We start from the raw sequence: 27155 nt of genomic DNA, 5'->3' as shown, positions 1-27155 counted from the left end.
AGGAGCCGCGGACCGGGAGCTCAGGGAAGACACATCTTCACTCTTCCATGCCTAGGAGTGTACATAGTTCTGTCACAAATTGACTGTTCTATAATTCTACTGGGCATCCCATATATTCCATATATTCCCAACCCTATCCAAGTTCAAATCCCTAAAAAAGATTAAAAAACAAGCATATGGACTGCTCATTGACTCAAGGTGATTGGGAAGTGAATGCCTGGCTGGGCAGGGTGACAGGTGGCCACAACTTTCAGCAGGCCTTACTGGGGCACCGCTATATACACGTGTAATATATATATATATATGTGTGTGTGCAATATATAGGTTATATACAGGGCTCCCTAAGCATGACAGTTCTGCCTCCTGTTTCTTCCACTACTGACTCAGGGATATTTTTTCTTCCAGTGGCACCACCAACAGGTACATTTTTCCTTTCAGTGACACCACTGACACAGGGACATTTTTCCCTTTCATTGCTTTCCTTTCAGTGACACCACATTTTTTAATTCCAGACACACCACCAACTCGGACATTTTTCCTTTTCCAGCACCACCGCTGACTCTGAAACCTTTTTTCCTTTTAGTGACACCACTGTATATAGGCCATTTTTTCATTCCAGCCACATCACCAACTTAGGAACATTTTTTCCTTTTAGTGACACCACCAACTCTGGGAAATCTTTTAATTTTCCACTGTTAGCCCCATATTCGTGCACCAATTTTAAACAATTCCGTTTGCTGTTGTGCAACATAAACTTTGGTATTACATTACAAGCATTTTGGCGTATTCCAATATTGCCTTGTCCCATTCTCCACCCAATGGGGGGGGGGGTTGCATGGGGCTTTGGGTGGGTAAAAGGCAGGGGGGATTTGGAATGGTTGGGGGGGGGGGGCAACCAGAGCTCCCACAGACCCCTTTTGGGTCAGCCAACTATACTTGCTTGACCCCTCGAAAAAACAATTGGCACAGTGCCAAACATTAGCCTTTGAGTTACCATGATCAACACTTATGTTGTAAGGTTTGCATCAGGGGTTATGCTCAGGTAGATATTGGTGTCTGGACAGACTTTAGAGTATATACAGCCAGCTATTTGTGAAAGGTAAGGCCTTTCTCCCTATCTCTAAAATCAGTGTCTTTTTATAAATACTTTACATAACCTCAGTAGATGGGAGGGATTTTAGATCAGCACATAGGAGGAGCGTTTAATGTCTATATACTATAAAGAGACTGGTGAATGTCCTTGAGTAATCTTTGATTGCCAATTTTAATACACACGCAGATACAAAACCAGGACATGAACTTACAAAGAAACCATGCAGTCTCTAAGTAGTACCCACCCATACACTTAAGGCATTCCCTAATGCTTATAAGTATCTACCTGTCTATAATGGGGGAAACACAGTCTATGATCATGTAGCATAGAGTCAGAAAATGGAGTTGGTTTTGTAGAAAGTCTCTAGCAATCAACATTTCACATGTACTAGTCTCAATGGGTGCGCAAATTGAGGACTTGTATATATCTTAGTCTTTCTTTAAAGTTTTTAATTGTCTTATAAATGGATACATAGAAAACCTTGAGATGGACTTTAGATATCGAACGAGGCTGCGATGATGAGCATCTCTAAATGGCAACACACATAAGACTGTAAGTTCATCAATACCTTCAGTCCAACGGATGGTTTTCTATTTATTAATTTATATATAAAGTCCTGATAAAGTGGCACCTGGCAGCCCTGTGTCCATCAAACACGTTGGCTGCATATAGCACTTTCATTTGTTTGGAATGAGAAGTGCACGTTAGTTATGGTCAAGTGCACTAGTACAAATCCCATAGTCCATGGAGCATCTCAGGAGTGAGCGGGAGAGGGTGGCTATGTTCCTACATACAGTGGAACCATGGAGAACGAATGTAGGCACCCTAGTAGACACTTTAACTTTGAACAAGATCACCATATAACCATTGATGGTTTTTCATGAAGAAATAACAGTCACAGTATTGTTCATTGCCTTTCATTTATTATCATTGTTAAGGTATATGCATGCAGTAGGAAGGGACAGGGAACAGGAGGGGTGCAAAAAGGCAGGTGGGTCCAAACATGGTGAGATGATTGAAGGTTGTATGAAGGTTTATAGTCTGCATATAAAAATGTAGACTGGGTCCAACCGAGGTGAGGTGTATGAAGGTTTATAGTCTGCATATATAAGGCAGTTTTCTCAAGCAGCTGACAGAAATCCATTGTCCATCTGAGTGAGGAAAGAAAACAAAAGAGATATTAAACAGGCGCTCCTGTGAAAAAGATCTTACTATGGAGAATAGGTTAGGAAAGGGTGTCTGTAAATCTAAATTCCTCACACAAGGCTCTTTTATACACACATACACACAACACAGTGATATACAGTATAGTCCTAACACAGCGTTACATAGTCTTAACACACTCCCTGTCTTGGGGTGACAACCCTGCTTAGTACGGTTGTCACCTTAGCACAGGAAGTGAGTTGATGGCAGGAACACCAGGTAAAATAAAGGGAAAATGTTGTGAAAAAAAACAAATTCAGCCACCACATCTAAAGACCTGTAAGTTGCAATATTTTTGTTCTTTGTATATTTTGTTCTTCGCCAGTCTACGGGCCATGTTGACTGTGGAAAGCTGGGTATGGCTAGGCAATCCCAATGGAAGTCAAAACTAGGTACCCTCTCCCCCCTCCTCCATTTTTTTTTTTGCATTAGTGGAGGAGGAGGGGGAGGAGTAGGAATAGTGGAACTTGTAATTTTAAGTGAAGTTCCCCTTTAAGAGAAGAACCCGAGCATTGCTTATACAGGACAAAGCAACACGTTCACAGAAATCTTCCCTCCCCAGCAGCAAACAAACTCATCCTTCCTTCACTCCATCACATGTCCATTTGGATAACAGAAGGTAAGAGAGGAGATTCTGTGTAAGGTCCAGGTTCCTCGAGTCAGAGCTTACAAGAAACTATAGAACCTACCCATACACATGTGACAGCGCTGGGCCAATCCCCAAGCTCTGTCACAATGAGTGATTCACCTGCTTCTACAAATCTGGAAGGTCTGGGTAGGTGAATATGTGCTACTGAAGAGGGGAAATAGCAAAGAGAACTTGTTGATGATATCTAGTTTAGTTGGAGACCAGTTGTTGATTTCAGTAGTAGTTGATTTGGTGGTACTTACTTGCTACGTTTAGGGCAACGCACCATCTTCCTGTCTTTTTGCGCTGTCCGCTGCCAAAGTTGGTATATTTCAATTTCTTTCCATCAATATTGCGGTATCTGCGCCCCTGCAAGAAGGATATAAAGAAAAACATTTATGCCAGTCTCCACAAACATAATTTATAATATGATAATGCCTTCCTACAGAATGATCACAACCTCTCTTATTGAAACTTCTTACAGTTCCATATATACTAAGCAGACAAGGAGGGTAATGGGTGGAAGGGGAAGGCTAAGTCATGTAGCTGTGTGTGTGTGTCAGCCATAGTTATTGGATTTTGTAAACAGATTTTTTTTCAACAGAACAGCTAAGAGTAAACAGGTAAACACATGTTAAAGGAGCTCCACCTAAGGGCTAGAAAGGAAAATAAAAACATTCACAAACAATGTGTAGCGGTGCCCTTGTGGGGTCACTACGTGTTCTAGCATTCACACATTTCACCCTGCTGATCAGACATCCATTTTGGCACACTTGCTTGTTTTTGTTGTTTTTATTAAGGGATTAAACTTGGATGGGGAAAAGGGACATGGGATGCCCAGATAATGAATCTTTAGCAATGGAAATAAATGTAGTTTGAATCCAAATTTGACACAGTCTCTTCCTCTGTACATCTCCTCCAACATACTACTTGAGATCACTTGCTTCACTTCACTGTCCAAATCTGGATTCCTGTCACCATTAGCACATGCCTAGGCCTCACTCTGAATAAGTCCTAAAGTTTTCCTGATGGCCCATTAAAGGCAGGGGTCTGCAGTCCCCTTTGTGGTAGCAACCATTTTACATGAGAAGAATAAATGTGCTAATTGGCACTTGGTGGACTACTGATCCCAGCACGTCCAATGCAAATTCTGCCAGTCCTCCTGGCTGCAATGACTTGACTTCACAACAACCCCTCAGTCTCTCCCTCTGGTTCCACATCCAAATCCTGGCATGTCTCTTCCAGAGCTTTCCACTGTGCTTTTCACTCACCAACACCAGCATGGATGCCTCCTAAAAGACTTGCCTGACAGTGCTCCAAACTGTTCTCTTTCCTGCTCCTGTTTCAGGACACCTCTCAACGACTGTGTAGAGAGAGGCTCCCTCCCAGAAAGGGGGTTTCCTCAGACCATGACAGTCTAACACTCCATGATTCAGTTCATCCACCTGACAATTCCTCCCAGAGCAGGCTGACCATGGGTATATATATATATATATATATATATATATATATATATATATATATATATATATATATATATATATATATATATATATATATATATATATATGAGGCCTGCCCCCTGCCAATCCTAGTTGGGGATTGGTCAGGGCTCCAACATGCACCCCATGTCACTCCAGCTCTCTGCCCTGTCCCTAATCCAGAACCTTCTCCCTGGAAACAGAGGAGGTGCCCAAGAGCTGAGGCACATGTCAGTCACCTGCTGCTACACTAAAGCCACTCCCCTGCCCCCAGATCAAAACAAACAGGCCTAGCTCACTGCTAGGCCTGCCTAAATTTACCTGCACTGGTAGTATACACAAAAACCCACTACCCTAGCACCTACCTAAAAGTAGAGGGTACTACACTTGTTTCATAATTATCCAAATATATTTATTCCAGTCCAGGCCATTGGAAAATTATAGTAAACATACACTATATTGTCAAAAGTATCAGGACGCCTGCCTTTACACGCACATGAACTTTAATGGCATCCCAGTCTTAGTCCATAGGGTTCAATATTGAGTTGGCCCACCCTTTGCAGAAATAACAGCTTCAGCTCTTCTGGGAGGGCTGTCCAAAGTAAGGTCCATAAAGACATGGATGAGTGAATTTGGGGTGGAGGAACTTGACTGGCCTGCACAGAGTCCTGACCCTCAACCTGATAGAACATCTTTGGGATGAATTAGAGCGGAGACTGTGAGCCAGGTTTTCTCATCCAACATCAGTACCTGACCTCGCAAATGCACTTCTGGAAAAATGGTCAAACATTCCCATAGATACACTCCTAAACCTTGTGGACAGTCTTCCCAGAAGAGTTCAAGATGTTATAGCTGCAAAGGGAGGGCCAACGCAATATTGAACCCTACGGACTAATGCCCCGTACACACGGTCGGACTTTGTTCGGAAATTCCGACAACAAAATCCTAGGATTTTTTCAGACGGATGTTGGCTCAAACTTGTCTTGCATACACACGGTCACACAAAGTTGTCGGAAAATCCAATCATTCTGAACACGGTGACGTAAAACACGTACGTCGGGACTATAAACGGGGCAGTGGCCAATAGCTTTCATCTCTTTATTTATTCTGAGCATGCGTGGCACTTTGTCCGTCGGATTTGTGTACACACGATCGGAATTTCCGATAACGGATTTTGTTGTCGGAAAATTTTATATCCTGCTCTCAAACTTTGTGTGTCGGAAAATCCGATGGAAAATGTGTGATGGAGCCTACACACGGTCGGAATTTCCGACAACAAGGTCCTATCACGCATTTTCCGTCGGAAAATCCGACCGTGTGTATGGGGCATTGGACTGAGATGCCATTAAAATTCATGTGCGTATAAAGGCAGGCGTCACAATACTTTTGACAATATAGTGTATATAAAACCACTACACATTTCATTTAGGTTCAATGGACATGTGTCTTTTGAAACCTATTTAACTATGTGTGCCATTTTCCACAACAAGTGATATGTGGAGACTCATTGGATAGCCATGGCCTTCACTGCTTTTCCACCTGGAGGCCTCTTCATAGATGATTGTTATCTGGATCTCAGTCAGTCTGAGACTGTATAATTCATATACATAAGTTTATTGGAATTATATATATATTTTTTTAGAAAAGGTCATTTCATTTTTGTTCATGCCTGTAGCACTTCATCACACACAACAATCAGATGAAAGTTCTGAACCTTTCAATTCTAGGTTGGAAGCATTGATCTCTGGACAAGTGACAAGAGACTGCAGTCCTGCCCAAAAGCACTCTTATAGGGCGTACACACGGTCGGACTTTGTTCGGACATTCCGACAACAAAATCCTAGGATTTTTTCCGACGGATGTTGGCTCAAACTTGTTTTGTCTACACTCGGTCGCACAAAGTTGTCGGAAAATCCGATCGTTCTAAACGCGGTGACGTAAAACACGTACGTCGGGACTATAAACGGGGCAGTGGCCAATAGCTTTCATCTCTTTATTTATTCTGAGCATGCGTGGCACTTTGTCCGTCGGATTTGTGTACACACGATCAGAATTTCCAACAACGGATTTTGTTGTCGGAAAATTTTATCTCCTGCTGTCCAACTTTGTGTGTCGGAAAATCCGATGGAAAATGTCCGATGGAGCCCACACACGGTCGGAATTTCCGACAACACGCTCCGATCGGACATTTTCCATCGGAAAATCCGACCGTGTGTACGGGGCATAAAAAGGCCTGCTGAATCTGTTTGCAGTCAATTACATACTTGATTTGATTGTAGCCGTATTACATTCGTATTGCAGTCAATTACATGAAACTCAGGTAGAAGGTAAATGGAGAGAACTTCCTATCAACCACAATATTTCTTGCATAAGTTTTTCCGCGAATGAAAATAAAACAAACAATCTGTAAACTGATACATACAAATGGTTTCCAGACACCAATCCATGCAAGCTTCTGATTATAGCGCCGGGCAAAAGCACTCTGTCGGCTGTTGATGCAGGCATTTCGTATAGAACACAGATTTCCTTCATGACGTTTGCACACACGCTGGGGTGGAAACACAAAAATATATTTATTTCTTTATCATACATCACGGGACACAGAGCCACCATATTATTTCCTGCTCATAGGGCTATGCGCCATCTACATGACAAAATGACAGCTGGTATCTGATTGGCTATTTTCTGCCCATGCCTTCACTAGTCCCTCCTGCTTGGGGTATGTCTGCATTCCTAAACAGAGCACATTCCATCATGTTTACGCACCTGAGCTCTTCCGAAATTCCTTCCACGGGTATAGAGCCTGTAATGAAAGGTGGCTTCTGAGTCACATTCCAGTGAAGTATTGTGGCTCATCTCTAACTCAAGGTCATTAAGATCAGCTTCCTCTAGATCATCGGGCATGTCATCAGCTTCCTCTAGGTCCTCGGGAATGTCATCAGCTTCCTCTAGGTCCTTGGGCAAGTCATCAGCTTCCTCTAGATCCTCGGGCAAGTCATCAGCTTCCTCTAGATCCTCGGGCAAGTCATCAGCTTCCTCTAGATCCTCGGGCAAGTCATCAGCTTCCTCTAGGTCCTCGGGCAAGTCATCAGCTTCGTCTAGGTCCTTGGGCATGTCATCAGCTTCCTCTAGGTCCTTGGGCATGTCATTGTCATTTTCCTGGCTGATTGGATCTACTAGTTCATCAACGTCATTTTCAAAACAATCTTCTGAAAAATATTTAAGAGTTTAAAAATTAGGAATTCAACTGTTGCCAAACCACACCATAATCTCAATGTGCCAATTGATCTCTGAGTGGGGAGTGCAGAGACAGATTCACCCGAAATTCTAATAGGATTGGCAGTCTCTCTGCCTAAAATTGATTTAATATTTCTGGGGGGAATTGGACAGTACCTAAAGTGTTACTAAACCCAGGACCCTACATTCACTATATCTGGTCTCCCACAGTACACAGAACATGGAAATGCAATAGTTTTTGTAAATATAAACCGCTAAATACCTTTCCTCATCAGCAGTATATAGCAGTCTTGTAACTTCCATCAGTTCCTGGTGAAGCTTGTAGGAGGAGTTTTCATACTGAACTGAGCTATCCTATGAGGCTGCAGGGTTCCTGACCCTCTGTCTGGACATGTCTGGAAAGTGCTGATTGGCCCTGTGCTGATCACATGCACTCTCCAAAGAAAAAAACCTCTCCAGCAATACACACCAAACTGAGCATGTGCAGCCTGACTCCAAAGGCTCTGCCTTATCTGGACTTGTGCAGGGAGTGGAGGATCTGTGCATACAGGATAAAGCGGCCTTTTTACACAATGCAGAGGATTTACCCCTTAGGTTCCACAGTGAGTATAGCAAGCATGCTTTACTGCATATACAGACTGATTTTACTGTTGTGGGTTTAGTAACACTTTAATATCAGATCCCTCAAGAATTTTGTAAGGCTGGGTTCACACCTATGCAAATTGGATGCGTGTTTCTGCCATTACATATGATTTGTGTACACTGAAAATGGTCTGAGAACTAACATTTTATCTGAACCAACCTTAAAGAAGACCTTCACTAAAATAGTCAGGGACAGCATAGCAACCAGCAACTGTTAAGACAATAAACACTATGGTGAGCGAAGTACGTATTGTGCCATATAGTGTAGGAGTGTGTAATGTACAATATAGTGCATATCGTGCAGGAAATTGTAATGTTAAATATAGTGTATATAGTACAGAAGTATGTAATGTACAATATCGTGTATATAGTGCAGGAGTATGTAATGTGCAATATAGTGTATATGTAGTGTGTAATATTTGGGGGGACCTCCCAGTGTAATTTTTGGGGGGTAGGGAGTCCTCTTGGTGTAGTATGGGGGGACAGGGGAGTCCTCCAGTGTGTACAGTATGGGGGAAGGGGTCTCCGGTGTGTACTGTATTCTTCTGGTGGGGGTTGGGGGGGGGTGATCTCCCAGTAAGTACACTGCTCAGTAGGGTAAAAAGAGATATGTGGCGCTAACTCAAAGTGCATAAATGTGATGAAATAAATTGAATAGAATTCTTCAAGTAAAGTGCATATGCATAAAGAGCAAAATCACACAAATAAAGTGACTAAACATCCATTAAATTCATAAGAAGTGACATCGGATAAATGACAGTGAAAAGTCATGAAATATGACATCAAATAAATAAACAAATCCAAATGAAGGTGAATAAATCCAAAAATAGTCTAAAAGTGCATAAGATAAAAAAATAAAAAAAAAAATCACAAATTTAGAAAAATTAATTAAAAAAAAAAAATTGCATGAGATAAAAAAAGTCGCATGCAATAACAAAAATCGCATAAGGTGCAAAAAAGTGCAGAAATGCTATAAAAATAGCCACAAGTCGATCCAATTAATGTAATACAGTTCCAACGTGAACAAAGTGAGTCTTCATAAAACAGTTTGTGCAAAAAAAATAGATGAAAAAAGTGCAAACCATGATAGGTGACAGATTCCTCTTAATAACCGTACTCTGCAAAGACCCCTAGGGTCAAGTCGAGCCTGCAATCAGTCTCCTCCGATCGTCACAGGTCTGGCAAATCTCCAAATGGAAGGCTTCAAGTTCGGCAAGTTGGGTGGAGGCATGCAATAGAAAGGAGTATCCCCATTGTGCAGTATTCAAAAGAGGTTTATTCAAAACAACATAGTAACTTACATATACAGTATAAAATGAACAGCACAGATCCCAGTACTTCCGGTCTCGGCCGCGGCCAGAAGTAATGACACCTGACTCTTCCCTGACGCGTATCGTCAACGCCCACGTGACTTTATCAAAGGGTAAGGAACGCATCAGGTGTCTATTTATATAGTCAGTTCTTAATCAGCAAAGTGGATTATAGGTGTATCCTCACTCAGTAGACGCCATAAATAACCATATGAGGTCTAAGCAATTATAATAAAAAGACCCCCTGATAACAGATCCGAATAAAAAAATATAAAAAATAAAACCAAAAAAAGGGAAATAAAAGCATATATACTAGCCTATATAAAATCTACATAGGACAGCGCCATCTGGTGGTGATTCATCAAGAAACACCTTAACCACTTACTGACCGCTGCACACCAATGTACGTCCAAACTTTGAACGGGGATATCGTTGTTATGGCAGCAGCTAGCTGCCATAACCCCAGTATCCCCGTTTTCATGTGGCGGCCGGCTTTCAGATAAAAGTGGTCCCTGCGGCGGATTCGCCGCGAGATCACTTTTATCGGTGGCGGGAGAGGGCCCCCTCCCCCTCTTGATCCGGTTCCCTCCGCTGCTTACCGGAGCCGTCGGTAGCGGCGGAGGCGATCGCATCTGTCTCCATCCTGTGCCTGGAGACGAGTGAGGCTAAGATGACACCCACTCGTCTCCATGACACTGCTGGGCGGAAGCGTCATCAAAACGTCACTTCCGTCAATGCCTCTTAAAGGCACATTTTTTCAAATGTAATTTTTTTAAATGACTTTTTTTTTAATTATTGCATTTTAGTGTAAATATGAGATGTGAGGTCTTTTTGACCCCAGATCTCATATTTAAGAGGTCCTGTCATGCTTTTTTCTATTACAAGGGATGTTTACATCCCTTGTAATAGGAATAAAAGTGACATTTTTTTTTTAAACAGTGTAAAAATAAATAAAATAATGTAAAATAAATAATAAAAATTAAAAAATAAAAATAAAAATATAAAAATTTTAAACCCCCCCCCCCGTCCCGACGAGCTCACGCCCAGAAGCGAACGCATACGTGAGTAGCGCCCACATATGAAAATGGTGGTCAAACCACACATGTGAGGAATCGCCGCAACCGGTAGAGCGAGTGCAATAATTCTAGCCCTAGACCTCCTCTGTACCACAAAATATGCAACCTGTAGAATTTTTTAACCGTCGCCTATGGAGCTTTTTGAGGGTAAAAGTTTGACGCCATTCCATGAGCGGGCACAATTTTCAAGCGTGACATGTTGGGTATCAATTTACTTGGCATAACATTATATTTCACAATATAAAAAAAAAATTGGGCTAACTTTACTGTTTTCTTATTTTTTTATTCAAAAAAGAGAATTATTTTCACAAAAAAAAAGCGCTTTTAAGACCGCTGCGCAAATACGGTGCATAAAAAAAAGTATTGCAACGACCGCCTTTTTATTCTCTAGGGTGTTAGAACCCCCAAACATTATATATGGTTTTTCTTCTAAGTAATTTTCTAGCAAAAAAACTTGTTTTAAACATGCAAACACCTAAAATCCAAAACGAGGCTGGTCCTTAAGTGGTTAAAGCGGGGTTCCACCCAAAAGTGGAACTTCCGCTCATCGGATTCCTCCCCCCCTCCGGTGTCACAATTGGTGCAGATACCTGTATAATACAGGTATCTGCACCCACTTCTGGGCATAGACTCCCGTGGGAGTCACGCCCCCTCCCGCACTCCCCCGCTGTCTCCTGGGAAAGACACAGGTCCCAGGAGATAGCGGGGACCATTGAGAACATGCAGCGTCACTCGCGTCATGCGCAGTAGGGAACCGGGAAGTGAAGCCGCAACGCTTCACTTCCTGATTCCCTCGCTGAGAATGGCGGCGGCAGCACCCGAGGATCGAGGGACGGTTCGGTCTCGGGTGCCGACATCGCTGGACCCCGGGACAGGTGAGTGTCCTTATTTTAAAAGTCAGCAGCTGCAGTATTTGCAGCTGCTGACATCTAAAAAAAAAAATTTTCGCCGGACTCTCGCTTTAAAATCCAACAGACAGATGACATCCAGTAGTAAGAAAGTGGAATCTCGTAAATGAAACGTAATCATAAGCAAAGATACTTGTTCTAATTCGCTTATATTGCCATCTTGTGGATAAATAGTAATACTGATAAAAAATTCCACACTATAGGTAAATGTGAGGAAATAAAAGCATAGGCACAAACAAAGGAGGTAAGTACAGGGAACCAGATGGGGTATAACCTAGTAATAATCGCATTAAAAAAAAAAAAAAATTCCATAAAAAAAAATCATCAACAGGGAAGAAGCATATAAGAGCAAAGAGGAGGGGAATAAAAAAGTAGTAAAAAAGTAATATAAAAAAAAAATGAAAAATTAATAATTTGAAATAAAACAGCTGAGGTCGAATTCAACGTTATGACACAAAGTAGTTAGAATACCGTATTTCATGTATCCATTTTGACTCAAGCTGGCTAATTTTAATTACTTTGTTGTCTCCTCTCCAATGGGGTTTATATTTTTCAATGCCACAAACCAAAAGGGATGAGGGGTCTTTATTGTGAAATTCTGCATAATGTCTTGACAGGCTGTGTTTAACAAACCCCTTTTTAATATTCTGGACATGCTCCCTCAATCTCCTCCAAAGTTCCCTTTTCGTTCTACCAATATACTGGATCCAGCATGGGCATTCTAATAAATAAACCACCCCATCAGTCCGACATGATATGAAGTCCTCTATTGGATACTCTTTTGATGTCACTGTAGAGGTAAAGCTTAACTTCTTTTTCTTACTTTCTTTAGTGTGATGGTGAGTGTAACATTTTTTACAGTGATAGTAACCTTTCCCTTCAAAAAAGGAAAAGTTTTTCTTGGTAGGTGGATCAAGCACATTTCCTGCTAGGCGGTCTCTGAGGGTTGGAGCCCTCCGGTAGGTAAACCTGGGCTTCTCGGGAAGGATAGCACCGAGATGGCGGTCTGCCTTAATAATGTCCCAATATTTTCTAACAATTCTTTTGACTTGTTTGTGTTGGGCATTGAAGTCCATAACAAGAAGATAAAGTAATATTATTTTCTGTATTTCTAATTGTGTCTTGTATTAACTTCTCTCTGTCCACCGCCTCCACATCTCTTATTCTTTCATCAATGACTTCCGGACAGGAACCTTTTTGCACAAATCTCTCTCCAACTAATTTCGCTTGCTTCATAAACATTTCTTTTGTTGTACAGTTTTGTCTCAATCGAATAAATTGGCCTTTTGGTATGTTGTCTAACCATGGTGTATAATGACAGCTATCTAAAGGCAAGTAACTATTTCTGTCCACAGATTTAAAAAAGGTCTCAGTAGTAGGGATGAGCTTCGAGTTCGAGTCAAACTCATGTTCAACTCAAACATCGGCTGTTCGCCAGTTCGTCGAACAGCGAGCAATTTGGGGTGTTCGCGGCAAATTCGAAAGCCGCGGAACACCCTTTAAAAGTCTATGGGAGAAATCAAAAGTGCTAATTTTAAAGGCTTATATGCATGGTATTGTCATAAAAAGTGTTTGGGGACCTGGGTCCTGCCCCAGGGGACATGGATCAATGCAAAAAAAAGTTTTAAAAACGGCTGTTTTTTCGGGAGCAATGATTTTAATAATGCTTAAAGTCAAACAATAAAAGTGTAATATTCCTTTAAATTTCGTACCTGGGGGGTGTCTATAGTATGCCTGGAAAGGGGCGCATGTTTCCCATATTTAGAACAGTCTGACAGCAAAATGACATTTCAAAGGAAAAAAAGTAATTTAAAACTACTCACGGCTATTAATGAATTGCCGGTCCGACAATACACATAAAAGTTAATTGATAAAAACGGCATGGGAATTCCCCACAGAGGAACCCCAAACCAAAATTTAAAAATTTCAGGTCTGGTATGGATATTAAGGGGAACCCCGATGAAATTAAAAAAAAAAAAAAAAAAAATGGCGTGGAGTCCCCTCAAAAATCCATACCAGACCCTTACCCGAGCACCCAACCTGGCAGGCCACAGGAAAAGGCGGGGACAAGAGAGCGGCCCCCCCTCCTGAACCGTCCCAGGCCACATGCCCTCAACATTGGGAGGGTGCTTTGGGGTAGCCCCCCGAAGCACCTTGTCCCCATGTTGATGGGGAAAAGGGCCTCATCTCCACAACCCTTGCCCGGTGGTTGTGGGGGTCTGCAGGCGGGGGGCTTATCGGAATCTGGAAGCCCCCTTTTAACAAGAGGACCCCCAGATCCCAGCCCTCCCCCTGTGTGAAATGGTAAGCCCCTACCATTTCACAAAAAACTGTCAAAAATTTTAAAAATTACAAGAGACAGTTTTTTGACAATTCCTTTATTTAAATGCTTCTTATTTCTTCTATCTTCTATCTTCCTTCAGTTTCTTCCTCCATCTTCTTCTTCTTCTGGTTCTTTCTCCGGTGTTCTCATCCGGCATCTTCCTCCGCGGCATCTTCTTCCCTTCTTCTTCTCAGGCCACTCCGCATCCACCATAATGGGAGGCTCCCGCTGTGTAACGCTTCTCGTCTTCTGACGGTTCTTAAATAAGGGAGGGCGGGGCCACCCGGCGACCCCGCCCCCTCTGACGCACGGGGACTTGACAGGGACTTCCCAGTGGCATTCCCCATGACGTCAGAGGGGGGCGCAGAACACCCTTTAAAAGTCTATGGGAGAAATCAAAAGTGCTAATTTTAAAGACTTATATGCAAGTTATTGTCATAAAAAGTGTTTGGGGACCCGGGTCCTGCCCCAGGGGACATGGATCAATGCAAAAAAAAGTTTTAAAAACGGCCGTTTTTTCAGGAGCAGTGATTTTAATAATGCTTAAAGTCAAACAATAAAAGTGTAATATCCCTTTAAATTTCGTACCTGGGGGGTGTCTATAGTATGCCTGTAAAGGGGCGCATGTTTCCCGTGTTTAGAACAGTCTGACAGCAAAATGACATTTGGAAGGAAAAAACACATTTAAAACTACCCGCGGCTATTGCATTGCCGACAATACACATAGAAGTTCATTGATAAAAACGGTATGGGAATTCCCCACAGGAAAACCCCGAACCAAAATTAAAAAAAAAAAATGACGTGGGAGTCCCCCTAAATTCCATACCAGGCCCTTCAGGTCTGGTATGGATATTAAGGGGAACCCCGGCCAAAATAAAAAAAAAAAAAATGACGTGCGGTTCCCCCTAAATTCCATACCAAACCCTTCAGGTCTGGTATGGATTTTAAGGGGAACCCCGCGCCAAAAAAAAAAAAACAGCGTGGGGTCCCCCCAAAAATCCATACCAGACCCTTATCCGAGCACGCAACCTGGCAGGCCGCAGGAAAAGAGGGGGGGGGGACGAGAGTGCGCCCCCCCTCCTGAACCGTACCAGGCCACATGCCCTCAACATTGGGAGGGTGCTTTGGGGTAGCCCCCCAAAACACCTTGTCCCCATGTTGATGAGGACAAGGGCCTCATCCCCACAACCCTGGCCGGTGGTTGTGGGGGTCTGCGGGTGGGGGGCTTATCGGAATCTGGAAGCCCCCTTTAACAACCCCAGATCCCGGCCCCCCCCCTGTGTGAAATGGTAAGGGGGTACTTACCCCTACCATTTCACTAAAAAACTGTCAAAAATGTTAAAAATGACAAGAGACAGTTTTTGACAATTCCTTTATTTAAATGCTTCTTCTTTCTTCTATCTTCCTTCATCTTCTTCTGGTTCTTCTGGCTCTTCTGGTTCTTCCTCCTGCGTTCTCGTCCAGCATCTCCTCTGCGGCGTCTTCTATCTTCTTCTCCTCGGGCCGCTCCGCACCCATGGCATGGGGGGAGGCTCCCGCTCTTCTCTTCATCTTCTTCTTCATCCTCTTCTCTTCTTCCTTCTTCTCTTCTTCATTTTCTTCTCCGGGCCGCTCCGCATCCATGCTGTCATGGAGGGAGGCTCCTGCTGTGTGACGGCGTCTCCTCGTCTGACGGTTCTTAAATAATGGGGGGCGGGGCCACCCAGTGACCCCGCCCCCTCTGACGCACGGGACATGATGGGACTTCCCTGTGGCATTCCCCGTGACGTCACAGGGAAGTCCTGTCAAGTCACCGTGCGTCAGAGGGGGCGGGGGCCACCCGGTTAACCCTGCCCCCTCTGACCGTTATTTAAGAACCGTCAGACGAGGACACTCCGTCACACAGCGGGAGCCTCCCTCCATGCCAGCATGGGTGCGGAGCGGCCCGCAGAAGAAAATGAAGAAGAGAAGAAGAGAAGAAGGAAGAAGAGAAGAGGATGAAGAAATAGATGAAGAGAAGAGCGGGAGCCTCCCCCCATGCCATGGGTGCGGAGCGGCCCGAGGAGAAGAAGATAGAAGATGCCGCAGAGGAGATGCTGGATGAGAACGCCGGAGGAAGAACCAGAAGAGCCAGAAGAACCAGAAGAAATAGAAGATGAAGGAAGATAGAAGAAAGAAGAAGCATTTAAATAAAGGAATTGTCAAAAACTGTCTCTTGTCATTTTTAACATTTTTGACAGTTTTTTAGTGAAATGGTAGGGGTAAGTACCCCCTTACCATTTCACACAGGGGGGGCGGGATCTGGGGGTCCGGCCAGGGTTGTGGGGATGAGGCCCTTGTCCTCATCAACATGGGGACAAGGTGTTTTGGGGGGCTACCCCAAAGCACCCTCCCAATGTTGAGGGCATGTGGCCTGGTACGGTTCAGGAGGGGGGGCGCACTCTCGTCCCCCCCCCCTCTTTTCCTGCGGCCTGCCAGGTTGCGTGCTCGGATAAGGGTCTGGTATGGATTTTTGGGGGGACCCCACGCTGTTTTTTTTTTTTTGGCGCGGGGTTCCCCTTAAAATCCATACCAGACCTGAAGGGTTTGGTATGGAATTTAGGGGGAACCGCACGTCATTTTTTTTTTTTTTATTTTGGCCGGGGTTCCCCTTAATATCCATACCAGACCTGAAGGGCCTGGTATGGAATTTAGGGGGACTCCCACGTCATTTTTTTTTTTTAATTTTGGTTCGGGGTTTTCCTGTGGGGAATTCCCATACCGTTTTTATCAATGAACTTCTATGTGTATTGTCGGCAATGCAATAGCCGCGGGTAGTTTTAAATGTGTTTTTTCCTTCCAAATGTCATTTTGCTGTCAGACTGTTCTAAACACGGGAAACATGCGCCCCTTTACAGGCATACTATAGACACCCCCCAGGTACGAAATTTAAAGGGATATTACACTTTTATTGTTTGACTTTAAGCATTATTAAAATCACTGCTCCTGAAAAAACGGCCGTTTTTAAAACTTTTTTTTTGCATTGATCCATGTCCCCTAGGGCAGGACCCGGGTCCCCAAACACTTTTTATGACAATAACTTGCATATAAGCCTTTAAAATTAGCACTTTTGATTATTCATGTTCGTGTCCCATAGACTTTAACGGTGTTCGCGTGTTCGAGCGAACTTTTTTCCTGTTCGCATGTTCTGGTGCGAACCGGACAGGGGGGTGTTCGGCTCATCCCTACCCCTGACATGCCTTCTGCACCCACTTGGATAACTCCGGACAAAATACGTACTTACGAATAAAGGCCTCTGTCCTTTCTGCACAGAAGTGTCCTCCAATATGGTGAAAGACTTGACAAACCTCTAAGGCCTCTGACTGAGGGATTATCAGTTCATGAATAACTCGCGGCTCCCCTGGAATCCGTGCCTTTCGGTATAAGAGTCCATTATATCTTTCCAGCCTATCCCACTGTTTTAGAAGCTGACACAAAGTCGATGAGAGCCTCCTTCGCTCCTGCGAATCTGGTTTCCGATTCCTGTCCCAATATCTCATGAGCTGATCAATGTCAGGGTCCTGCTGCTGGAGTTGCAGCCTTTCTCGAGGAGTATGAATCTCTGGCCCTCTTGGCGTAACTTGGTTGCTCTGCTGTTATGAATAGGTGTGACCAGTCTGTGTGGACTGCAAAGAGGAAACCAAAACGCATGTAAAGTGAATAAGAATAATGTTTAAGATAAGTGATATAATAAGTAAACACCCCAATTACAAATGTAGCCTTAACCCCCGAAGGAGCTGCTGAAATAAATTGGGTTGTCGCCGTCACCCCTTTACCTGTAATTTCACCACATCAGGAACCTAGAGTCCATGTTGAGCTTTGTATCCAACAATGTATGCACCAGTCACTTTAGTATTTTTTCAATGCTTTAATGAAAAGCTTGAAAGAAGTAGCAGTGAAGAGGTAGAAAGGGAGTTGCAGGAAAATTCAAATACCTTTGTCAGATCATTGAGGGATTGTAAATCTTAGAGACGATTATACCTTCAGTCCAAAGATGTTTGCGCACCCAGATAGATCTCTCTCACTGACCTAGCAGCCGGAATGGAGCATGAACAAAAAGTCTCTGCCACAGACTTTAGAGAACAAAATAGCTATACAATCCTCTGCCAAGGGATGTAATGGTTTTAGATGAACAGTGACACAGTAACAGAACCTATAAGCCGACCCGGCAGTACTGTGCGGTAAGTTAGGTTAGGATGCATCCTCCAATTGAGTCACCAGGCCCCTCTTGAGACACCAGCCTTCCACATGGTCCTCTCCAACATGAGTCCTCCCCTGGATCTTCTCAATTGCTTGGCTTCTTCCCGCAGGACAGACAGCACAGGACCACCTCTAAACCAGCGGGCCCTCTGGGCCCACTTATAGTAACGTAGCCACGGGCCAGCATGGTCCCGAGACTGAAAGGAAGCCATCACATAACTTTAGGCCAGGAGGGCCAGCAGGTAAAAGAGAACCAAAAATGACGTCTGACCCTTAAGTACTCTCTCCCAGAATGCATAGCAGTGAACCACCTCTGAGAAAGAAGAGCACTCAATACACTTCAGCCTGTTGCTTTTCAACACCAGCCTGTGGTGACAACGACACCTACAGGCAACAGTGTGATACTGCACACAACTCAGCCAATGCTGGAACAGAGGCTAGTTTGGCCATAGATTAAATCTGAACTATGTACAGAACAGATAACCCACTAAATTTACATATAAGCACCTGATCAACAGCAGCAGGACGCTACACAAATAGTACTCAAACAACCAACAGAAACCCACAGACAACAGATAATATATAGAATCAAAGGGAAGTACCGAAATCAAACACATTAGCCAGGCCAGGGTCATACACAGGGGATCAGCAAATGAACAAGGGCAGGACAGGAGAGGGAGGTAATGGATGGGATCATGCTTACAAGGTAACAGGAACACAGGAGGGACAGGATCAGGATGGGATTGGGTGCAGGCTCAGGTTAAGATACAGGTTACAGGATACAGGTCAGGGCGCAAGGAAGAAAGATACCAAGGCAAGCATGTGAGGGCTTGCCGGGTATTTATGGGACTGCCAGTGATTGTCCTCATGTAACACCTGAGCGCAGGGAGTGTTGTCTGCTCCATACTGCCAGGATCCATCCGCTAGTGGACGTCAGTACTGCGGCCCAATGATGACATAACACCAGCAGGGAAAGACTCTCCTGACAGTTCCAAACTGACAGGAGACACCTGCTGGTGGACCTCAGTACTGCACGCCAAATGATAGATCTTATCAGCGGACGGACCCTTTCCTGACATCTGCAGACCTGCTGAAGCCAGTTGTTCTTGCCGGTGGATCCCATCCTCTTTGAGTTGTTGATCTAGATCATCCTGAGGCCCATCGAGAGGAAATTGGGAGAGAACATCAGCATTACCATTGGAGCGTCCTGGCTTGTAGTGAATGGTATAGTTGAACTGGGCCAGTTGGGCCACCCAACGTTGCTCTAAGGCCCCCTGTTTAGCAGTCTCTAGATAGGCAAGAGGATTGCTGTCAGTATATATGTCCACATGACCACTTACTAAGTACTCATCAAACTTTTCGGTGACGGCCCAGACTACCGCTAACAACTTGAGTTTATATTCCCAGAGGGGTGATAAAGGCAGTTTTTCCACGATCTTCCTCTTTTACCAGGACCTGCCAATATCCGCTGGCCAAATCTAGCGTCGAGAAGTACTGGGCCTATCCCAAGGCCATTAGTGATTCTTCGACCCGGGGCAAAGGGTGAGCATCCTGATGGGTACAGCCATTTAATATGTGATAGTCCACACAGAAACGTAAGTTGCCACTCCGCACAAGAACTATGGGTGCAGCCCATGGACTACGACTCTCTCGAATCACCCCCCTTGCAGCATGCCGCATAATAACTCTTTGACCTCTTGGCAAAGAGACGGGGGTATATTACGATACCTTTCTCGAATAGGAGCTGTGTCTCCAGTGTGGATAGAATGATCCAAAGCATTAGTACAGCTGTAGTCTTTAGGGCCTTGAGAGAATGCCATCAAATGTCTGCAAAGTAGTTGCTGGAGCTTGTTGCTTTGTTCTGGGGTCATCTCCTGCACCGGAAGTGCCGGTTGTGTTAACAATTTTGGGAGCTGGGTCTCTGCTGAATCAGGTAGAGCCGTCTGCAAAGCAGCAATGGCGGCCTCCACCCCAGGGCAAGGATCAGTAATGCAGCTTTTGGGTACTGTATACAAATCTGCAATGGCCACGTCCATGGGCACTTGTATCAGGGTGGACCCCAAGTTAACCAGTTGCACCAACACTTGTCATTGCCAGACAACAGACAGAGTTCTGGCTACTAACCGTTCACCTTTGGTTTCCAGGTTGTGTTGTGGTTCGACCATCACAGTGGCCCCTCTTACGTGTCTTCTAGCTACCTGTCAGAAACCATGAATCAGACCGAGACAGAAGTACAGTTTATCACACTTGTTTAATAATAATAAAAAGGTAAACAGAGTAAGCGTAGTCAATACATAGCCAGAGTGGGTAGTCAGCCAATGCCAATGTCAGAGAGCCAGAGATCAACGTAATAGTACAGCAAGCAGGATCAGGAGCCAGAAGGGGCGTCAGCCAAGCAAGTCTTCAACAGGAATACAGGAGAAGTCTCTGAGATGTGACCAAAGGCAGAGATGAAGTGAGCTGGACGGCTTTAAGTAGCCAGGATTGACGAGCAGATCATCAACAGCTGAGTCACTGTGGAGAGAAAGGAGCTGGCAATTAGCCGACACCTGAACGGCCAGCTCAGAGAAGGAAAGGCTGAGGCCAGCCCTGACACTACCACAGGAAGGGGGCACACCAACTCTTGACATGGGGGTATAATAACCCGATGATGGGCAGGGAGACGGATGACCCCCACCTTCTCTGTGTGTTTATGACTCTGCGTCTGAACAGTCCGCCAAGCGTTGATCAGATTCTGTAGTTGTGGTTCTGACTGCCCGGATGCTTGCGTTGACGCCTCCCGCAGAAGGCGAGTTAAGTCCAGTTCTTTTAGGGCATTCATACCCAACACCACTGGAATTTCTGGGAAGGAGGACTTTGGGGTCATCATGACCCCGACCCTAGGGAGGGTTTGCTCATAAACTTTCATGGACATCCAAGTAACCCCTACTACTGGAATCGGTAGGTTGTTAGCAGCTTTCAGCCTCAACCAGGAGGGGTCTAGAGTTGTGGTCAGCCTAAAATGTTGCTGGTAGAACGAATAGGCCATAGTGGTGACTTCTGATCCAGTGTCCACTAGACATCTGGCTGTTTGTCCGTTGAACATCACTGTCGCCACTGGGCACCCAGAAATCATTGTAGGATCACGTTGAGGCTGTGAACGAACATTTCCCATGGGTCGCCCCTCCGCCACAGGAATCTCTAGTTTAAAGGATGAAAAAGAATATATAAAACACAAAGCGCTGTGATGCTAAATAGCTGATAATTACACATAAAATCAAGTGAGGCTGCTATCAAAAGAGAGTGTTTTCAGAGTCACTTAAAAAGAATAAATAATGATATTTGAAGCGCTTCACAATGTGCATAAAAATGAATATATATGAATAAATATAAATACACAAATAAATCCAGCGGTGAGTAAAAATTCCTAAAAAATCCAGCAATCAAAATAGTGTAAAATTATAAAAAATTAGTGACACCAAATATGTAAAAAAAATCCACATAAAAATAAATGTATAATTGAACCTTCTGAATACATCCCTATATATTTATTTTTATGTGGATTTTTTATGTGGATTTTTTTTACATATTTGGTGTCACTAATTTTTTATAATTTTACACTATTTTGATTGCTGGATTTTTTAGGAATTTTTACTCACCGCTGGATTTATTTGTGTATTTATATTTATTCGTATATATTCATTTTTATGCACATTGTGAAGCGCTTCAAATATCATTATTTATTAGTTTAAAGGATGGTTTTGTACATTCTGGGCTCCCCAATTCCTTGTGACATGGCCTAACCGTCCACACTGCCAGCATTTCCGGTCAATATTGGGGTCCCCCTGGAGGGGGTTGATCGCTGCCTGCGGTTGTTCGGACCTGCTCCGCAGAGCTGCCACCTCTTGCCTGAGGGAGGCGACCACATCAACTACCCTGTTTCCCCCAAAATAAGACCTAGCGTGATTGTCAGTGATGGCTGCAATATAAACCTTACCCCCCAAATAAGCCCTACCCTGTTTCCCCGAAAATAAGCCCTACCCCCCAAATAAGCCCTAGTAGGTAGGGCTTATATTGTAGCCATCACCGACAATCACGCTAGGTCTTACTTTTGGGGAAACAGGGTAGGTCTCGTACGACCTTTTCCATCGAGGGCATCCCCACATTCGAGGCGCTGGCAGGGCATGGGGAAGTCACTTTCTCCCACTCTACTGGCCACCTGGCTCCATAAGTGAGGGTAACCTGGCTTCTGGCACCAACCCGTTCATGGTCCGGCTCTTCCTGTTCCCTCTCAATGGCCTGTTGTAGGATAGCAGCGAATTTCACCGTACCATCGGCCCTCCCTCGATCCCTTAAGGCTCTCTTTAATGAAGAGGACCCTACACCAGCAAGTAACTGGTCCCGGATAAGCTGATCATGATTAGGTACCGCCGTTCCGGCGGGGGCCATTTTCTCCTCCAGCCGGCACCAGATTTTCTGTAAGGTTACTGCAAATTGAGGGATAGCCTCTCGTTCGTGCTGCTCCCGACAAAAGAAACTCTTCCGGAGTTCGGCTATGGAGGTTCTCTCGCCATACAGGCTTTCTAGGCAGCCCACAATAGCTGTTCTGCTATCCCTTTCCTTCTCAGGTAGATCCATCACAACCCGGCGGGCTTCTCCTTCTAGTGCACTAACCGCCAAATCTGCAATGTGTGCTGCGGGTATTTCAAACAAGCGGACCGATTTGTCCAATCTCTCCACCCAGTCTGTCAGGGGAATATTTGTGCCATTAAATTTTGGAATCAGGGCCAAAGCCACTCCGTATGGTGCCATGATTGACCCTCTAGCCACTCCCCCGCTTGAGGATGATGGTTCGACATCTTGCCGACTACCCCCGCTTACATTTTGGCGTAGAGTGTAGCATTTTCACAGAGGGAATCACACATACTGACTTTCTAAACCAGGCAACGTTTATTACCAGAGAGACGGTAGTAGAAAGAGTATTTACAGCAGTAAGGCACATAGTTTCACTCCAAACATGGAGGCACAGATACACAGCACAGTCACTTCTGATGTAAACAGTAATTGTATTCGTCAGCACTATAGGCACTTTCCATTGACTAACACAGTATAAACCCAAGCACACAGTGCGTATCTGTGGAGGCCGCTATTCACACACATTACCCAGTACAACAGTATTTCTTCAGCAGATAGATATAGGCATCTGATCCGCTTGTCCCTCCCTCACAGCGAGGACACCAGATTTATTATCCGCAATGGGAAATCTTTCATCCGACCAGGATTGCTGACAGGACTCCGTAGGAACCCTGAGCTATCACTCACAGGCAAGAAAACTCTCCCTATCTTCTCCTAACTCTCCCTGACAAGAGGGTTCTCAACACCTGTCTATGCACACACGTGAACTGAACTAAACGTGGCTGAACTTTCTTATATAAAGTATCCACCCAAAAAATCTCCCGATATTTGCTTATCCTATCAGGACACCAGGCTTCTCCAAAATGGTGATGGAGACAATTATAGAGGCCAAACAGCTCTGAACATATGTACACATAAACATATCAAATAGACTGGAAAGTGAGAATATACACTTGCTAACCCACTACACTACAGCTACCTACATGTTGAGTAGTTATGCTTTCACAGTGCTGTTTATTTGCCTTTATTTTATCTACCTATTTTTTTTTGTTATTGTGTGAACTTTTACTGTGTTTCTCAAATAAAGTTGTAAAATGCTTTGCAGTCTTTTTTCTGTGTGATGGGGTCTTTTTCATGATGAAGGTGAACTCAGATATCAATCCCCATAGCATGTGTTCATAGCTTCCAACTGTCCCTGATTTTGAGGGACTGTCCCTGATTTGGAACAAAGTCCCTCTGTCCCTTTTTCCTTCTCATTTGTCCCTCATTTTGGTCTGATCTATATAGATGTATATAAAATGGACTATTTATCTATCAAAATTTATTTTACAGTGCTCAACCTTTCATCCAGTTTCTAAATTGCTGCATTTGTAAATTTCAAAAGCTAATATAAAGAAAGATAAAAGGAAAATGAGAGCAAGGTGTGTACAAAAGGGGAGGAGGGGGGCCAATATCCTGGAAATTGGAACTATAGAGAAAATTATGCACTAAGTGTGCATTTGGGGTCGCCCTTAATGGATATTATTGGCCACAAGTGAGTATTAAATCTCATAGATTGTTATATATAAAAGTGCACTAGAGTGCCATCTTTATTAAACACATTCAATATATAAAAAAAATATAACAGTAGAATTTACAATTGTATAAAGTGCAAATACAAACACTATACATTCGCTTGCATATAGAGGATATAGCACCCATGTGCCTACAGCCCGCAGCCTGTATATGGAGAATCAGGCGGATGAGGTGTATGGCGTGTACCCGACATGTTTCGGAAATAGGTATGTATTACTCCTTCATCAAGGGATTTATGATTGGGTGCTCAAATCTATCTGTAAATATCAAAGGACAAAATAATAATAGAGAATATCTATGTCGTCATAAATTATATGCGACTGCATTTTTGCAATATATGCGATTTTAGTAGTTATTGAAGGAAGTAGTATAGAAAAGGTCTGGTATGGACTAGTTATACTTACATCAATTTGATTCATAAAGACAAAAAACAGCAGTTAAAACAGTATAACTGAGAGCAGGCTGGCTTCTGGTTCACATGACACAAGGTGGGCAACCAGGAGTGTGATGCAGAGCGTTGCAGCACTTTCACAAGGGATGACCGATGGAGATCTGTGTATTTAAAGAGTGATGTTTGTAAGTGTACAAGGCATATAATTAAGCCAATGCTTTGCTGAAGGATAGAGTGGTCATTCAGCTGTGGTTAAAAGGGGAGAGTAAGTGTGTAGAAAAAGTATTCAGATGATCTAGAACAAAGTATCTATTCAAATTACCTTGTGGCTATTTAGTGATCTCTCAAGACCAGACCTCCAGGCAGCAGTTCAAAAGACTGACAGATGCCAAAGGAGTGTCTGTGTCCTAAATAGGACAGCTGATTGGACATCAGCCAATCAGTGTCCACTCCACATAGTCAGCTGCAAAACAAGCAGCCATGTGTGGAGATCGGGCATCCCCCAGACGACGAGGCGCGCGGCGTAGCCACGCCCATGGGGGCGTGATGACGTCACGCGTCTTGACGTCACCGGCGGGTATGCGGTCCCGGCGCGATTAGCGAAATCCACACCGGGAACCGTGCGAGAGCTCGTCCACATGCAGAAGGCCTATGGGGCGCGCAGCCAAGTGCTGCCCCATGGCCATGCATGCGTAGAGCTTACCCGCCGGGTGTCCGTGCGCACGCGCACATCCACACCAAGGGGAAACTGCGCCATCTAGTGGATGGATGTAAGAAGGTGAACAAAAATGAATCAACAAAAAGCCAGCCTGCTGTACATGATTACAAGAAAAATAAGAATAAAAAAGGTGAATAAATGAGGAAGCATAAAAGAGCAAAACAAGAAAAAAAAGGAAACATATTGTAAATGACCAGAGGTTACATATGGGCAGTTTGTGAAATAACAGTCAATTTCAAACGATGTTGATAAAATAAACAAAATCTTCAAAATCTTTAAAGTAAACACAAAGTGTTCATTATTGTAATCGAGCAATTTGTATTATAACGGTATAGGGAACCCAGATATACATATTGTTCAGACCTATCGTATAACGATGATTTAGATCAAAGACAGTCTAAATATATATGGGCACAATGTCTTGTATCCATACCTGTATCTATCTGGAAATGTTTTACCACACCGATGAATACTATTTAATACATGAAGTCTGGAAGCTGACAAAAAAACATAATAAAAGGTGAGACATTTAGATTAAAGTGTAAAAGTAAACAGTGGGATGTATTAGGAGGTCCCTATAGATCTAGTTCGCAGACCCCTGATGTGAACCCAGGCAGAAATGGTTTGAAGTTGAAGGCCCCGTTTAGGCCAGGTGGATGGTTGGCCCGTAGATTGTGTATCCATCTCAGTTCGCATTGGAGAAGACGCTTGTTAGAATCTCCTCCTCTTGGACTGAAGTGGATGCGATCAAGGGCCAAAAAGTATACTTTGGGGGTCGATGAGGGATGAGCCATTGCCATGTGGCGACCAATAGGGAGGTCTGGATCGCGTTTGCGTATGGTGCCAAGATGTTGGTAAATGCGTTTCCAGAACTCGTTTATGGTCTTACCAACATAGTAGCACCCGCATTCGCAAGTCAGTAAATATACTATTGCTGGGGTTTTGCAATTAACGTAGTGCTTGGGGGTAAACCTTTGGCCATTAGGCAGAATAATATTTTTTCGTTTGTCCATATATTGGCAATAGTGGCAGCCCCCACACATATATGTTCCCAATACTTTGCATGGATCGCCTTTGCAAGTTTTGTACTCACTGTTAACTATTTTGTCTCCTATAGATGGTGGCCTCCTATAGGTGACTGTTGGGGCACTGGGGACAAAGGGGGCCAAAGTTTGGTCCATAGTTAATAAGTGCCAGTATTTATTTAGAATGCGCTTTATCTGCCTATGTTCTGAAGAATATGTCGTGATGATTCTAATTGTTTCATCTTTACTGGGTTGTTTTTGTGCATTAAGTAGGTCACGACGAGATTGGTTGAGCGCTCGTTTATACGCTTTTTTTAAACAGGTGTTTGAGTATCCTCTTTCGAGGAGTCTCTTTTTTAGGGCATTGGCTTCCATTTTAAATCTAGTATCATCGGAGCAGTTACGGCGTGCTCTTAGATATTGACTATATGGTATAGAGGTTAGAAGGGGCTTGGGGTGGAAACTACTTGCGTGCAACAATGAATTACCGGCTGTGGGTTTTCGGTATAGTTCACTTGGAGAGATTGCCATCTGGTGATCTTTGGACCAGTACATCCAAAAATGTAATTTCCTTTGGACTGTGGGTCATTGTAAATTTTAAATTGAAGTCGTTCTTGTTAATACAATTAAGAAATTCATGTAGTAATTCAGTTGGCCCGTCCCATATCGTCTATGTAACGTCGCCATGTAATAACATGGCGCATATACACAGA

General features: G+C 43.8%; 1 long non-coding RNA gene across 1 annotated transcript; it reads right to left on the bottom strand.

The window, feature by feature from the left end:
* Positions 1-24404: 24404 nt before the first annotated feature.
* Positions 24405-26939, bottom strand: LOC141105362 (uncharacterized). Its single transcript, XR_012235581.1, has 3 exons — positions 25851-26939; positions 24713-24860; positions 24405-24565 (listed from the first exon to the last, which is right to left on the bottom strand). It is a non-coding gene; the product is annotated as an uncharacterized lncRNA (long non-coding RNA).
* Between the last annotated feature and the right edge of the window lie 216 nt (positions 26940-27155).

Source organism: Aquarana catesbeiana, linkage group LG08, assembly GCF_042186555.1.
Source record: "Aquarana catesbeiana isolate 2022-GZ linkage group LG08, ASM4218655v1, whole genome shotgun sequence".
NCBI lineage: Eukaryota > Metazoa > Chordata > Amphibia > Anura > Ranidae > Aquarana > Aquarana catesbeiana.
This window is presented reverse-complemented; position numbering and strand designations above follow the sequence as displayed.